At 48.0% G+C, this 15,047-nt stretch overlaps 1 long non-coding RNA gene across 1 annotated transcript; it reads left to right on the top strand.

Annotated features, from left to right (window-relative positions):
- The first annotated feature begins 4,466 nt into the window (after positions 1–4,466).
- LOC132346756 (uncharacterized) lies at positions 4,467–8,176 on the top strand. Its single transcript, XR_009496701.1, has 2 exons — positions 4,467–6,266; positions 7,730–8,176. It is a non-coding gene; the product is annotated as an uncharacterized lncRNA (long non-coding RNA).
- The last annotated feature ends 6,871 nt before the right edge of the window (positions 8,177–15,047 follow it).

Below are 15,047 nucleotides of genomic sequence, written 5' to 3'. Positions count from 1 at the left end.
AGGCTAAAGTTCTGCCATGGGGAATCTGATCAGGCCAAGAGAAACAAGCCAGAGATCCTGAAATTAGGGAATGTGCACAGCCAGCTCACCCTACAGGAAAGCTCACTCTCCACCAATCCAGCCTGGAGCTCAGAGGTTCCAGTTAGATTTTTCGGTTCTAACTCTATCATGAAGACAGATATAAACAAGAGAAAAAGGCAACTGGGAGATTAAGCAGGGAGAAGAGAACTTTCCCCCAAATAATTAGTATCCTCAGAGACATGAGAGAGGATGTATGCAAAAGAAACAGAGCTATTTTAAAAAGAAACATGTAGAGAACAAACAGCAGAAAGAGCTTTGGGAATTAAAAACATGAACGCACAGATGACAAATTAAGTAAGAGAGGCAGGGAAAAACATTAGTGGGAAGTATCTCAGAAACCAGAGCAAAAAAACCTAAAACGTTAGAGAAAAGAAAAACAGAGGGTAAGTCTAGTAAGTGTGATGTTTAAATAATGGAAGTCTACGAAATAGAGGAAAGAGAAATAGAAAAGAGGCAACCAGCGACAAAACTACTCAAGAAGCTTTCCCAGAACAGAAGTACATGAGATTCCAGAATCAAAGTGTCCATCAAGTACCCAGCACAATGGATGAAAACGGACCGAGGAACATCACTGGGGAACTTCCAGACACTGGGATCAAACAAGACCCAACGGGTTTTCCATAAAGATAAAACAGGTCAAACACCAGGATCAGGAAACACACTGACCTCAGACTTTTAAGAGCAGAAAGACAATGGACAAAGGGTCCAGTTGTAGTAAGATGGTAAGCGGATCCTCCACCCAGACTCTCCTGTGGACTGCCCTTATAAAACCTGGAGAGAAGGACACAGCAGCTGTCTGAGGAATTAAAAAAATAAACAGGAGCAGGCAGACTGATGAAGACCAGAATCCAAAGTACCACCGAACCAGCAGGGCAGGCATCATTTTTTCCTCTGCAATATCCAGCTTTGACTTTCGGCAGTGTGATAGTTATGGCAGCCGCAGCCTGAGGTGCCATAAGGATGGAATATCACTCAGCAATAAAAAGGAACAAATTATTGATCCATGCTATAATAGCATGGATGACTCTTAGATGCCTTTGGCCAAATGAAACAAACCGGATCCAAAAGACTATTATATGTTTCCATTTATTTAACATTCTAGAAAAGGACATACTTTGTGTAGGGACAGAAAACAGGTCAGTGATCACCAGGCGACAAAGTACAGGGAGGGGCTGACCGTAAAGAGGAAGCTTCAGGGCATTTTTGTGATAGAATTATTCTGTATCGTAACTGCTCCTTGCATTTGTCAAAACCCATAGATAGACCTGTACATCACAAAGAATGAAATTTGCTATGTGTAAATTAAAATCAAACAAACAGGATATGGAAGAGAGCCCCCCCCCCAAAAAAAATGTAAGTGGTAACAAATTAACCTAAATGTTAACAATGAATAATATAACCACAGAGGAAAAGAGTGAAGAAAAAACTTCGGAGCTTTGAAGACAGTATTTAGCAGGGTAGTTGCAAGCTTAAGACAGTATTCCCCACCCCCTACCCCCGCCTCCCCCACTCTTGCAGCTCAGGATATGTATTAACTGAAAAAGGAAAAATAGTAACTTTACTTAGTCTGTTAGGCAGAGGAGGAAGGTAAACCTCACCAGTAATGAGAAGTCTCAACATCATGAATCTCTGGACATGATACACTGAGAAGGGCACATGCTTTCTGTTGTATCCTTGCTAAAAACTCATGGTGAACAGACACACCAACCCAAGTAGAGGGACATTCTACAAAATAACAGATTGGTGTTTTTCAGTAGTGATAAAATCATGAAAGTGAACAGGTAAACCCTGAGGAACTGTCACAGACTGGGAAAAACTAAGAAGTAACATCTAAACATGATGTGGGATCCTGGGACAAAAAAGGGGGCAGTTAGTAGAAAAACTGATGAGCTGCAAATAATAAACCCATAGTTTGAAGTTTTACACCAAAGTTAATGTCCTGGTTTTGATCATTGTACTATGATTATGTAAGACGTAAACATTAGGGGAAGCTGGGTGAGGGAATATGAAAACCCTCCATGCTATTTCCAGTTTTCTGTCTCGAATTATTGCAAAATAAAAGGTTTTTTTGTTTGTTTGGACCACGTGGCTTGCAGGATCTTTGTTCCCTAACCAGGGATTGAAACCTGGCCCTCCATAGTGAAAGCGTGGAGTCCTAACTCCTCCAGGGAATTCCCCAAAAAGGTGTTGTTGTTGTTGTTGTTTTAAGTACGTACTGTGTTAAAATGTCATCTTACATCCAAAGCTGATCTGTCCCAGATAATCGCTGAGGTTCCCCAGGAACGACGTGCATGAGTGCCAAGTCTCTCAGGCATGTCTGATTCTTTGCAACCCTTTGGGCTCTAACCTGCCAGGCTCCTCTGTCCATGGGATTTTCTAGGCAAGAATACTGGAGTGGGTTGCCATGCCCTCCTCCAGGGGATCTTCCCAACCCAGGGGTCGAACCCGCAACTCCTGTGTCTCCTGCATTGCAGGAGGATCCTTTACCCACTGAGCCATCAAGGAAACCCCAGTAACCATGTGGATTTATAAATCACACGAGAGCTCAACCCTAGTGGACACGTGAGTTGGTGTCCGGGATCCTCTTGCCCCTTTTTCTACATCAGCCAGTAGGTTTGGCTACAATTCCCAGGCCTTGGGCTTTGTTGAACTAGAAAAAGGAAGAGGAAGGGGAAGTGAACAGCCTCTAGGGTGGAAGCTGTCTTCCTGTGCTCCTCTAAGCTCCTTTCTGCTCCGGCTCTCCAGCTCTCAAACCCCCAAGGAAGCTACTCTTTCACCGTGTCCAGAAGACTACAGGATGATTAGAGTGTAGGTTGGATGGGTGACGCCTGTTTATGCCCTCGGAATTTTTCAAACCATCTCCATGCTTACAAATCTGAGCTTTTATGTTACATTTGTGGGGAAATAAGCAAGCAGCTGCCAGCCAGTAGCAAGACTCTTCATGTTCAGAAGCTCCTCCGCGTAAGCAGCACATTAAGTCCTGAAAGGTTTTCTTAAGAGCACTGTTTGTCCTTCCAGTTGCCTGGGAGGAGTTTACCATTTGCAGCTCTCAGGTTTATATACTTCCACCAAACTGGAGGGTTTCAAAACCAAGCCTGTGCTGCTCCTCTGAGCTGGTGTCTGTTCTCCCAGGCATGTTTTCCCAGCACGTTTCCCAGGGCTTTTTCTGCGGCTGCAGTGCATTGAGAGAGAGGCCATCTGCAAAGACTATAAGACTCTCCCCAGCTGTTTCACAGCCACAACCCCACCCCACTTTGAAGTCAGGGAAATTCAAAGGGCCCTCGTACGGAGGAAGTATCCGTGGCTGGGGGCCAACGTTTCATCACTCCAGCCTCCAAGTCTTCAAACAAAGTCCTGGCAGGCTCCTAGGGGGAGGCTGGGAGGCTGTCCATGTGGAACCTCCCAGCCTGGACGCTCCCAGGCCTTTGGGTTTCGTCCATCACGCGACCCGTCTCTTGCTGGTTATCATTGGCTGTTGAGCCGAGGCAGCTTCAGACACTGCCTTTTAGAACCTTTCCTAACACTGAATGACTTGGTCCACTCCCAAAGCCCACGACATTCAGGATTTTTTCACTGCTTTCCATTTTTTTAAAATTACCTCTAGCTTGTAATTCACACTCGTAAACCACTCCTGGACATGACATGGGGTTACAAATGTTCATCAGATACCTCCGGCTCAGCATGAGCAGAGCAGGCACACTGCAAACAAGGCAACTGTGGCCAAGACCCTGACCCTGGTCACTGGCAGCGAGCAGAGCCTTCTTAGGAGAGCACAGCTTTGCTGTAACCACGGAGAGGGCATCTGTATCTCCCACAAAGAACAAGGAGATTCCAAAGCTGGTGCTTGGTACACTGTTTCCAGAATCAACAGTAGCAGGAGGTGGACACAGTGATGTGGAAGGTTTGGGTAGAAATCTATTTATCTACATAATTAAAAAAAAAATAATCAGGGGCTTTCCCAGCAGCCCAGGGGTTTATACTCTATGCTTCCAATGCAGAGGCATGCGTGCATGCTGAGTCGCTTCAGCGAACCCACGGACTGTAGCCCGCCAGGCTCCTCTGTCCATGGGATTCTCCAGGCAAGAATACTGGAGTGGGTTGCCATGCCCTTCTCCAGGGTATCTTCCCAATCCAGGGACTGAACCATCGTCTCTTATGTCCCCCCAGTGCAGGGGGTGCGGCTTCAATTCCTAGTCTGGGAACTAAGATCCGATATGCTGTGCAGCCCAGCCAATAAGTTTTAAAATAAGGCCTAATTAAGGTAAGTAATTTAAAAACAAAATAGAAATAATCAAAGATTGGTTCAGAAAGTTTTTAAAGGGTTACACTGTTTAGACGTTTACTCTGTGTCAAGCACACGCATCACCTCACTGAATTCTGAGAATGATGCCACAATACAGATATTATTGTTCCCAGGTGACAGACTAGGAAACCAAGACACTGGTAAAGGAACTTCTCCAGAGTCGCATAGCTAATGTGGGGCAACACTGAGACTCAAACCTGGGTCTCTGAGGGCAGAATTCAACCACCAAGGCCTCTCAGACTCAGGGGCCTTGGGTTCAATCCCTGGTTGAGGAACCAAGATCCCAGGAGCCAAAAAAAAAAAGAAACATTCTCTTCCATGCACCAAAGCCACTAATATGCATCATAGACATGATGACAGATTGAAAAAACAACAACAAAGAAAGAAATAGTGGAGAGATGAGCGTGCTTCTCTCCTTAGGAATATGACCCTTTTCCTCACGACACTGTCACCCAGGAGTGCCCGGCCTGGGAACCCTGGGTCTCCCCCTGTGGTCATCTCTCTAGATGGCCTGACCCCACACCTGAAGAAGCCTCACATACTAAAAAAATAAAGATACCAGAACACATTTGCTGACAAACAAAAGGATAGAAGAAAGAAAAAGAACCCACACAACTGGAAGCTGACGGTGGTCCTCAACCGGGGGCGATGTGGCCCCCAGGAGACATTTGGTAATGTCAGAGGGTACTCTTGATTGCCAGAGTGGTGTGTCCATTGCGGAGTGGGAACCACTGGGTAGCAGTCAAGAGGCTAATAATCAATCCTACAGAGCACGGGGGGCGGAGGGGGGCGCCGGAGGGAGGGCCGGTGGGGGGGTGGAGTCCCCACTGCCCTACCCCGGTCCAGCCCTCAATGACAATGGTCTGGGGGAGGTGGGGCCCCACCGAAAGGAGCAGCAATACTCCTGAGCCGGTGTCCAGTGGGGGAGGATGAAGGGGCCCCACTACTGTCGGAAGCTGGAAGCTGGGTCAAACGGCAGCTCATTGGTAGGGGGTGGGGGTGGGGAGGTGACCACTCACATCACACTCAGGCTCCTCTTACCCGGCTAGTTCGTGCATCTACTGATCGTCAGAACCGCCAGCCTCCTCTCCCCAATAAACAACATGTTGGAAGCCTTTCCGAATTCAAAATACTGCCTGACAAGCTAGGCGCACGATCTGACCAGGCGACTTTCCGCTGTGCAGTGGTGTATCTCAAGGGAGTCCATGGGAGAGAGAGATGTGGCATCGAATCGACAAGATCGCAGGGGCCCCAGCAGGAGACAACGCCAGCGAAGAACGTTACCATCAGAGGAGGAGAGGGGCCCTGAAGGCTGGTCAGGAATCCTGGTCCCCACTTATGTGAGCAGAACAGGTGATCACGCTCTGCAGCGGGGAGGGAGGTGAAGGCCAAGCTACGACCCGATAGCGCTGCAAACGTATCTCCTCCACTCAAGGAACTAAAACGAGACGTGTGTCACATTCACTTCACAAAAAACTGAAGGTCTGAGTTCTGCCAGGGGCTTCCCTGGTGGCTCAGAGGGTAAAGTGTCTGCCTGCAATGTGGAAGACCTGGGTTCGATCCCCAGGTCTGGAAGATCCCCTAGAGAAGGAAATGGCAACCCACTCCAGTATTCTTGCCTGGAAAATGCCATGGACAGAGGAGCCTGGTAGGCTACAATCAATGGCAACTTCACTTCTGCCAGGAAGGAACCAGCCTGCAGCCAGACACAGCTGGTTCTGAGTTCCAGCCTTGAGACACTCTCGCCACGTGACTGCGGCCAGGAAACAATCTCTCTGGGCCTCCTGGGTCTCTTGTCTGCAGCAGGACTAATTATCAGCCACTCCTGAGGTGTGATGTGTGGAACAAGGCACGCGGTGGTGCTGGGCACAGAGCAGAGAAGGTACCGTGTTCTGCCCTCTCTACCTGCTTCCTGCACAGGCACAGGTGATAGAGATTGTTTTTCCCTGAGTGCGACTGGGAGAAGGGACCCTGGCCAAGGCTTTTTATTAAATGGAATTTACCTCGATGAATCATTCCATGCGAGATGTCCAGATAAGCAAGCTTGTCTCTAACAAGTATTTGTGAATCTAGGACCCAGAAAATGACTCCTTGAGACACACTCACAATGGACCCAGAAGCAGATAAAGCCTGAAGCTAATGAAAATGAAACTTCAGGCCTCTCACTTTCCAGCCCCCAGCGGAGGCCCAGGCAGCAGCCCCAGCCACACATTCATGGTCATTTGCTTCTGTAAACTTGGCAGTGGTGAGATACTATGACCTTAATCGCTTAAGATAGCTGCTTCTTTCTACTCTGACTGCTCTTTGGCCATATTCCTCTTCTTTTTGGGTGACTCTGGAGTGGCCACGTTTATTCTGGGTCTGGCAAAGAGGAACCTGAGCTAAAGATACCTTTACTTTGGCTTAAGATAGATTTATAAATTTACAAACTATATTTATAGTTACTGAAAGCTGCTCTGGAGTAGGGAAGGTCTCCAGGAATGTTCCTACAGCTCCCTCCTCCCAGCCCCCCAGCCTGCATGGAGATGGGAAGGCTCAGATCCAGAGGGCGGGTCACAATTCAAGCATGTCCTGCGGGGTTTGGCACCAGAAGTGTTCTGGGCGGGGAGGAGAAGCAAGATTCGAAACAGAGCCAGAAGAGACCAGTCTGAAGCTAGTCTGGAGGAAATCGTTCCAATTGTCAAGCTTGTACAATTGTAGGCACACTTAAAGCTGATTAAGTGCTCAACAATAAAGTTCTCTCCTTTCAAGAAGATGAGTCTATCAAAGAATATACACCCTCAAAATGCAAGTTTAAAGGATTTTAGAGGTGTGTCAAGCAAGCAATAAATATTTTTATGAATTTTGTGATATTTCAAAAAAAATATGTGTTTCCTGTTAATATTTGGCTGTGCCCAGTCTTAGCTGCAGCAGGCAGGATCTTTGATCTTCATTGCAGAACGTGGTATTTAGATCCCTGACCAGGGATCAAACCCAGGCCCCCTGCACTGAGAGCCTGGAGTCTTAACCACTGAACCACCAGGGAAGTCCCCTCTGATACTGTGATACCTAGTTTTCTCTCTCTAGTTTTCTCTTCTCTTCACAAGGGCCTCTCAAACTGTAAAAGCTTCAGGCCCTACAAAAACTGGATCCATCCATTTAGATCACATACTTTCATCTTTTTTGAAGAGAGCAGAGTGAAGGAAAAGTGAAGAGGGAGTTAACTAAATGTCCTGCAATAACTATATTCCAGTGATACAGTGGATCTAGAACACTGGACATTTCCTTGTGTATTTGTTCTTCTGAAGAGAAGTAAGTAAAATATCAATTTAAGCCTCCAGATTACATCAGTGGATTTTCTTTCAGGGCTGAGTCTGTATCGACTTTCCTGGTGGCTCAGACGGCAAAGCGTCTGCCTACAACGCGGGAGAGCCTGGTTCAATCCCTGGGTCAGGAAGATCTCCTGGAGAAGGGAATGGCAACCCACTCCCGTATTCTTGCCTTCCCCCAACCCCCAAAAAAGAAGCTCATAGAAATATTTAGGGACTTCCTTGGTGGCTCAGAGGTTAAAGCGTCTGCCTCCAATGCGGGAGATCCGGGTTCGATCCCTGGGTCGGGAAGATCTCCTGGAGAAGGCAATGGCAACCCACTCCAGAAGTCTTGCCTGGGGAATCCCATGGACGGAGGAGTCTGGTAGGCTACAGTCCACGGGGTCGCAAAGAGACGGACATGACTGAGCGACTTCATGAGTCTGTATCACAGAGTGTTTTGGAAATGACTTTATATATAATGTGAAATAAAACAGGTAGTTTTTGTTTGTTTGTTTGTTTGTTTAAAGTGTTGTCAGTTTCTGCTGGGACCTTTTATCTATACATAGATTTCCCTCCAACCAAGATTCTAAACTCTTCATTCACTCCCACCATTGTCGCCTCTAGGCGAAAATCAAACAAACTCAGCTCGGTAATTCCAGTTTCTAAGAGTGAAAGTAACACGAGACAAGCTCCAGAAAGTGAAAGAACTTCTTTCTAAATTCAAAGGACTGAACAAGGAAACATTCAGGTGGGCAAGAGTCCTTGCAGTGTGTGTTGCAACCGCAGGAAGATTTAAAGGAGCCACGCTGGGGATGCTGGCTGGCACGTTACTGAAAACTCCAGAAGCGCCCAGGGGCTCCCCGTGCCCCTCCCCAGCCCTCCCCTCCCCTAACTCCACCCGCCCAGGAGCAGGAATTCCAGAAGGAACAGAAGAGGCGGGGATTTCTGCTCCTAAAGGATTCGGTCCTCCATCTCCGACGCTGGAGACCAGCGCCAGAATGGCCCGCACCACCCGCCCTGCGGCTCGGCGGGCCGAGTCCTGGGAGTGGAGCAAAACCAGCGGGTACTTTTTGGCTCTCTTCCTTTCCTTGGATATACCTTCCGTTGCAGTCTTGCTTTTTTTTTTTTTAAATTAAAAACAGAGTTTGTGTCTTTAAAACCTTCATTCCCGCCCCCCCCCACCCCGGTAGTAAGCTTTAGTTAATGATGGCCAGCCGGCTTCTGTCTTAGCACCACGTGACTGGGGCACGTGACTTGGAGCGGGCAGCGGTGGTGGTTCCTTGCAGTTGAATTGAAAAAAAAAGATCAAGCTTATTATTGCAGGAAAGAGCCTGGGCAGCTCTTCGGGCAATGCGATGCCCGGGCGGGTTACACAACGCGCGGCTGCGCTGGGAGGCGTTTTCTAAAGAACACAGGACAAACACAGGTTTTATGGTTTCCAGAGCAGCGAGAGTCCATTTTCTGCTCCGAAAATGTAGGGTGAGCCTAAAGCAGGAATGCACCCAATTTCTCCCGAGCCACGCTCGTCCTTTACTGGCATGAGGCAGGAGGACCGCGGGGCACACAGATAACGCAGGAAAAGAGGAAGCCCAGTCCCCTCCTCAAGTGAAGATTCAGGATTGACTAAGTTGCCTTTCTCCCTCCTGAAAAAGTCTTCAAAATATGCTCTCCTCTATTTATACAGGGCTTTCCTGGTGGCTCACAAGGTAAAGAATCCGCCTCAATGTGGGAGACCTGGGTTCGATCCCTGGGTTGGGAAGAGAATCCCATGGACAGAGGAACCTGGAGGGGATGGGGGGAGGGGGGTTATAGTCCACGGGGTCACAAAGAGTCGGACACGACTAAGCGACTAAGCACAGCATTTATAAAAACTAGAAATGACATTTGGAAATTCAAATTTTAAAGGAAGTGTTCATTTCACATTCCCCCTAAACCGCCCCCCCCCCCGCCCCGAAGATTGCTAGAACCTTAGCAGTTAAATTCTGGTTCAGCACATCCTGCAAAGGAGAGAGCCCAAGAAAGATTAGGCTTTCTATAGGTGGAAAGAGCTGGGCGGGCCCTTTGCAGATCGGGCTGTAGGTGGGCCTGGATGCAAATATATGCAATTTGTCTCCAAAGGGCCCCACCCCTGCCCCCACCCAGAAGGTGCCACCCTGACTGTGCCCATCTCCTACTGTCCTCCCCGGATGCCCCTATCTGAAGATGGCCTGCAACATTTTGCTTTCTCTCATCTCTATCTAGGGTAGTCTTTCAGTGATGACTCAGTTACAGGAGAGAGAGATAAGGGAGGAACAGTAACCTTGGTTCTCGCCAGCCCAAGGCCTTCTCGGAACAGTGCTGCTTTCGAGCCGCAGAGGAGAACCACAGTCACTTTCCCACCCAGGCCTGTTCTGGAACAAGAGGCAAGCCCTTCCCCAGCTCGGGCCAGACTTCAGTGATGCATTCATTCACTCCACCGATGTGGATGGGGTGACTCCTCCGCCTGGCACTATTCCAGGTGCTGAGAAAGCAGGAGTGAGCAGGCAGACACATCCCGGCTGCCTGGAGCCTGGCCCCAGTGAGGGCAGGTGGTCTCCCAGAGGCCAAACCCAGGAGTCCTGGTGGAGCCTCCTGCCACACCACCAGTGCTGGGACCAAGAGAGACCTTGCCAATGGATGCTTTGGAAATCAGAGCTACATGTTTGCTGACAGGTTGGTGTGATCCTGTTTCCTAGACACCTTCCAAGCCGGCACTGAGGAATCTTTGCTCAGTTTCTGATCCTGGTGGTCAAGAGTCTGTGTAGTATCATTATGGCTCGAAGCAGGACTACAAATACAACAGGGCTTCTGGGGTGTGATGGCTCCCTGAGCTGTAATCAAAGCACTGTGCCAGCCAGGCAAGCCTCGAAACCTTCCCTTCCCCGCTGCCCCACAGCCCTCCTTCCGAGGACATCTGGGCACCTCTGGCAGGAGCTGCCTGAGAGGCCAGCTGGTCCAGAGTGCCCAGGGCCAAGGCACAGCCTCGGGCAGCCTTCCAAAGGACAGGATGCCAACGCTGCTGGTATTCCTCCATGAGAGATGGGTACGAGCCTCCCAACTTGTCAGACCCAAGGTGGATCCGAGAACCAAAGTGTGTTCTGAAACTGGCAGAGCTTCCAACATCCTGAAAAAGAACTGGCCAGGGAACAGGTGGGAGAACCTGAGGGAAAGGATGAGCTATTACGTTCTTAGCAAAATTTTGATTGGACTCTTACGGACACTCAGTGAGCACTCTTCTCTAGAACTGGACCCTCTGTATCTGGAGGTTCCACATCCTTGGACCTAACCAACTGTGGATCCAAAATACTCACACACACACACACACACACACACACAAACTCCAGAGACTTCCCTGGCGGTCCAGTGGCCAAGACTCCGCACTCTCAATGCAGGGGGCCTGGATTCTGTCCCTGGTCAGGGAACTAGATCCCATATGTCACAACTAAGAGTTTACATGCTACAGCTAAAGATGCTACATGCCACAACTAAGACCCAGTGCAGCCAAATAAATAAACATTTAAATATATATATATATATTCTATCCTTCTATAAAGCTTGTCAGTTGGTACTGGTGGTAAAGAACCCACCTGCCAGTGCAGGAGACATAAAAGACATAGATTTGATCCCTGGGTCAGGAAGATCCCCGGAAGGAGGGCACGGCAACCCACTCCATGTAGGTTGAAAAGTATTCTTGCCTGGAGAATCCTGTGGACAGAGGAGCCTGGTGGGCTAGAGTCCATAGGGTCACAAACAGTCGGACATGACTGAGGTGACTTAGCACACAGCACACACACATAAAGCTTATACTTAATAATTCTAAATAAACAGGGTCTTTTGAGCTGCTTGAATGGGATAGCCCTCATTTGGAAAAGCCACAGGCCTCCTTGGAAGAAGTTAAGCTGGTGGTTAGAATGGCCAAGAACTGCTTTCTGAATTGACAGCTGACAGTTGCCATCAATAATTCATAAACTTACCAATGGGTCAGGAATGGGAGCTTTCTACTGCAGCTCCCTAGCAAACTCGGCCCCAGTGTCCTCCTTCAACAAGGCAGGCCTCAAGGAGGCTGAAAAATCATTACAAAAAACTGAGATGACAAAGCTGTAAATAAGGACACTACCTAACGTCCCTCGCATACCGGCCCCATTTGGCTGTCAAGCAAGAGTGCTTACTTAGCTCTGTGCTTGTCATTAACAAACGTTTGATTTCCTGGGTGCCATTATTATTATTATTGCTTTATAGATAGCCCACTGACACAGCAGTCACATTTTCCATGTCCCAAATTAGGAACTTCTGGTGTAAGATTTGTATGCTTTACTCAGGCAGAGAGCAAGATAGATTATTTCAATCCCAAACTGTCTGGAAAATTCCAGGCTGTGTAGCCCTTCCTATGGGCACACCATTGACAGACACTCTGACTTAACGATGAAACTTACCCAAGTTCCCGTATCTTTAGGGGTATGTGAAGGGAATGGTTCATCCAGCTAACACAATTCTCTTGAGGCCTCTTGTGGTGTGTACGAGCACCAGGGGAAGCCCAGGGTATTACGGTGGCAGTGAGGGGGCATCTCAGTTGGAGGGCTGGGCCAGGGAAAGCTGCTGACCGGAAGACGACTGGATATTGAAGGACAAGTGCAAGTCACGAGACGAAGTGAAGGACAGCAGCCCAAGATGAGGCATCCACGTGGGTACACCAGGCATGGACAGTCCTACAGGGCTGAGAGGCTCCCATCCCAGGCTGCCGTCCTCGGTAGGGTCACCAAGTAAAACAGAATTCTCAACACAACGCGGTCAATCAACTACACTTCAACTGAAAAAAAAAAAAAAACCCACGGGAACTTCCCTGGTGGTCCAGTGGTTAAGAATCCATCTGCCAATGCAGGGGACATGGAAGATTCTACATGCCATGGGGCCACTAAGCCCGTGAGCCACAGCTACTGAGCTCGAGTGCCCCAGGGCCCGTGCTCCTCACCACTAGAAGAGTTGTGCCACGAGCAGCAACCAAGACCCAGTGCAGCCAAAACATTAATACACAAATAAGTAAAAAATTTTAAACCCACATAATTCTCAACTTTTCATGTTGTGCTTTTTTTTTTTTCAGTCAACACTCCTTAAATAATGACACTGAACTCTCATGGGTATGGTCTGCCAAGCAGGTCATTCTGAGACCACATCACCCACCCTAGTCATGTTGGTAAGTCTCAAAGTTGCAGCCTCCCAAGTTCCTGGGATTCTGATACATGGGCAAAACATACCTTTCACCCCATCTGGAATACTCTCTAGCTGCACAGGACAGAGTGGCAGGTGCCAGCGCTGGAGCAGAGAGTTGGAGACCAATTTCAGAGAGCCTCCTAGGCCATGCCAACAGGTTGCCACATGTCTCATAAGAAAGAACTGTCTGTATGTTATCAAAATGTTCCATTTTCAGCTTGGTGCAAAAAGGACATATTCACGCCTGAATACTCATTGTTGAAAGGGATTTGCCAACCGCTCCCCCGCACTCCCTACCCACCCCTGGACGGTGCACAGGGAGGCATCGGTGGACACGTTGTTACTAAAACCCCACAGAAATGGAATAAGGTTGTACGTCACTTCATCAGCTTTCATCTAAACTCACAGAATAGGGTTTCTTGTTCCCTTGACTCTTAAATTTTACCTTTGGCCCCCTTATGTACCTAGGTTGAAATCCCAGATGGAGAGGTCTTGTTCAAGGGCAGAACTCTATTCTCAAGTCTCAGTTCCAAGATAAATACGTCTTTCCTGCCATGCACTTAGCTTCCAGAAACACAGCCGTGAGGAAAAATCTTCATGCACTGCAATGCCAGAGGCGCAATTGAACTTCCAAAAGGGATCGACTGCATCATGTTAGGAAAAGTGTAGAAAAAGAAAAGCGTCTCTAAAAGAAAATCTGAAATGCTCCACCACCCAAATTCATCCTAAGGAGAAGGAGGAGGAATGGAGGGGCTTTCATGGGGCAGCACGTTTGTTCTAGGAGGCTGTCTGTTCACACTGTGCTGGGAAGGGAGTGTGTCCAGCCATGTTCAAATCTACTCTTTGTAAATAAGACAACCAACACTCAGGATTCCAGTTACCATCACACCTCCAGGGCAGAAAAGGTACTGAAACATTTAAGAAAAACAAGAATTTACCTGCAATGCAGGAGACCTGAGTTCCAGAAGATCCTCCGGAGAAAAGAATGGCAACCCACTCCAGTATTCTTGCCTGGGAAATCCCATGGACAGAGGAGCCAGGTGGGCTACAGTCCATGGGGTCACAAAGAGTTGGACATAACTGAACGACTTTCATGTAATAATCACACACTAATATTATTCATGTCTTTTGGGGAAAAGTTAAAGGCCAGGACCCTAGAGATAGGTGACTTGTTGCAAATTCTAGTGGAGTCTTTCTGTTCCACAGCCTTGGGTAAAGTAACTGACCTCTCTAAGCCTCTTGTTTCCTCAGCTGTAAAACAGAGGTGGTAAGTAGCACCTACCCCTTCTCCGGTGGTCCAGTGGCTAAGACTTGCAATGCAGGGGACCCCGGTACAATCCCTGATCAGGGAGCTAGATCCCATGCAGCTAAGAGTTTGCCAAAACTAAAAGATCCCTTGTGTTGTAGCTAAGACTTGGCACAGCCAAATAAATAAATAAATTTTCAAAGAAAAAACAAAGCAAACTGTGGTAATGGTTGCTGCTAAGTTGCTTCAGTCGTGTCTGACTCTGTGTGACCCCATAGACAGCAGCCCACCAGGCTCCCGTCCCTGGGATTCTCCAGGCAAGAATACTGGAGTGGGTTGCCATTTCCTTCTTCAGTGCATGAAAATGAAGTTGCTCAGTCGTGTCCGACTCTTCACAACCCCATGGACTGTAGCCTACCAGGCTCCTTCGTCCATGGGATTTCCCAGGCAAGAGTACTGGAGTGGGGTGCCATTGCCTTCTCCGTGGTAAGGGTTAAGTGAGTCATTCCACAGGAAAATTCAGGACTTATATTGGCAGATACTAAATAGCCAATAAATATTAACACTTATCATGGTTTGATTATTTCCACCAGGAGTCAGAGTCTCGGGTCCTGCCTGGGACATGCCAGTTTGCTTTGCAAAGACATACTTCTGCCCCGTAGCTAAAATTTCTGCCTCTCACCTCAGCTAACACCTTTAAATGCATGTTTCTAAGGGCCTCAGCGAGAGGGTGAGGATGAGTCAGCTACCAAACCTCAAATTAAAGTCAAGGGCAGCCTCTCCATATTTAAAAAGCAGCACTTGTACTATGAAATAATATGGATTCTTAAGGAAGAACCATGCCAGGATCATTCCAAATCCGACTTCAATAAAGATTTGTCAAGCGGAGACGCAACATACA

Source organism: Bos taurus, chromosome 12 (assembly GCF_002263795.3).
Source record: "Bos taurus isolate L1 Dominette 01449 registration number 42190680 breed Hereford chromosome 12, ARS-UCD2.0, whole genome shotgun sequence".
NCBI classification, from domain to species: domain Eukaryota; kingdom Metazoa; phylum Chordata; class Mammalia; order Artiodactyla; family Bovidae; genus Bos; species Bos taurus.
This window is presented reverse-complemented; position numbering and strand designations above follow the sequence as displayed.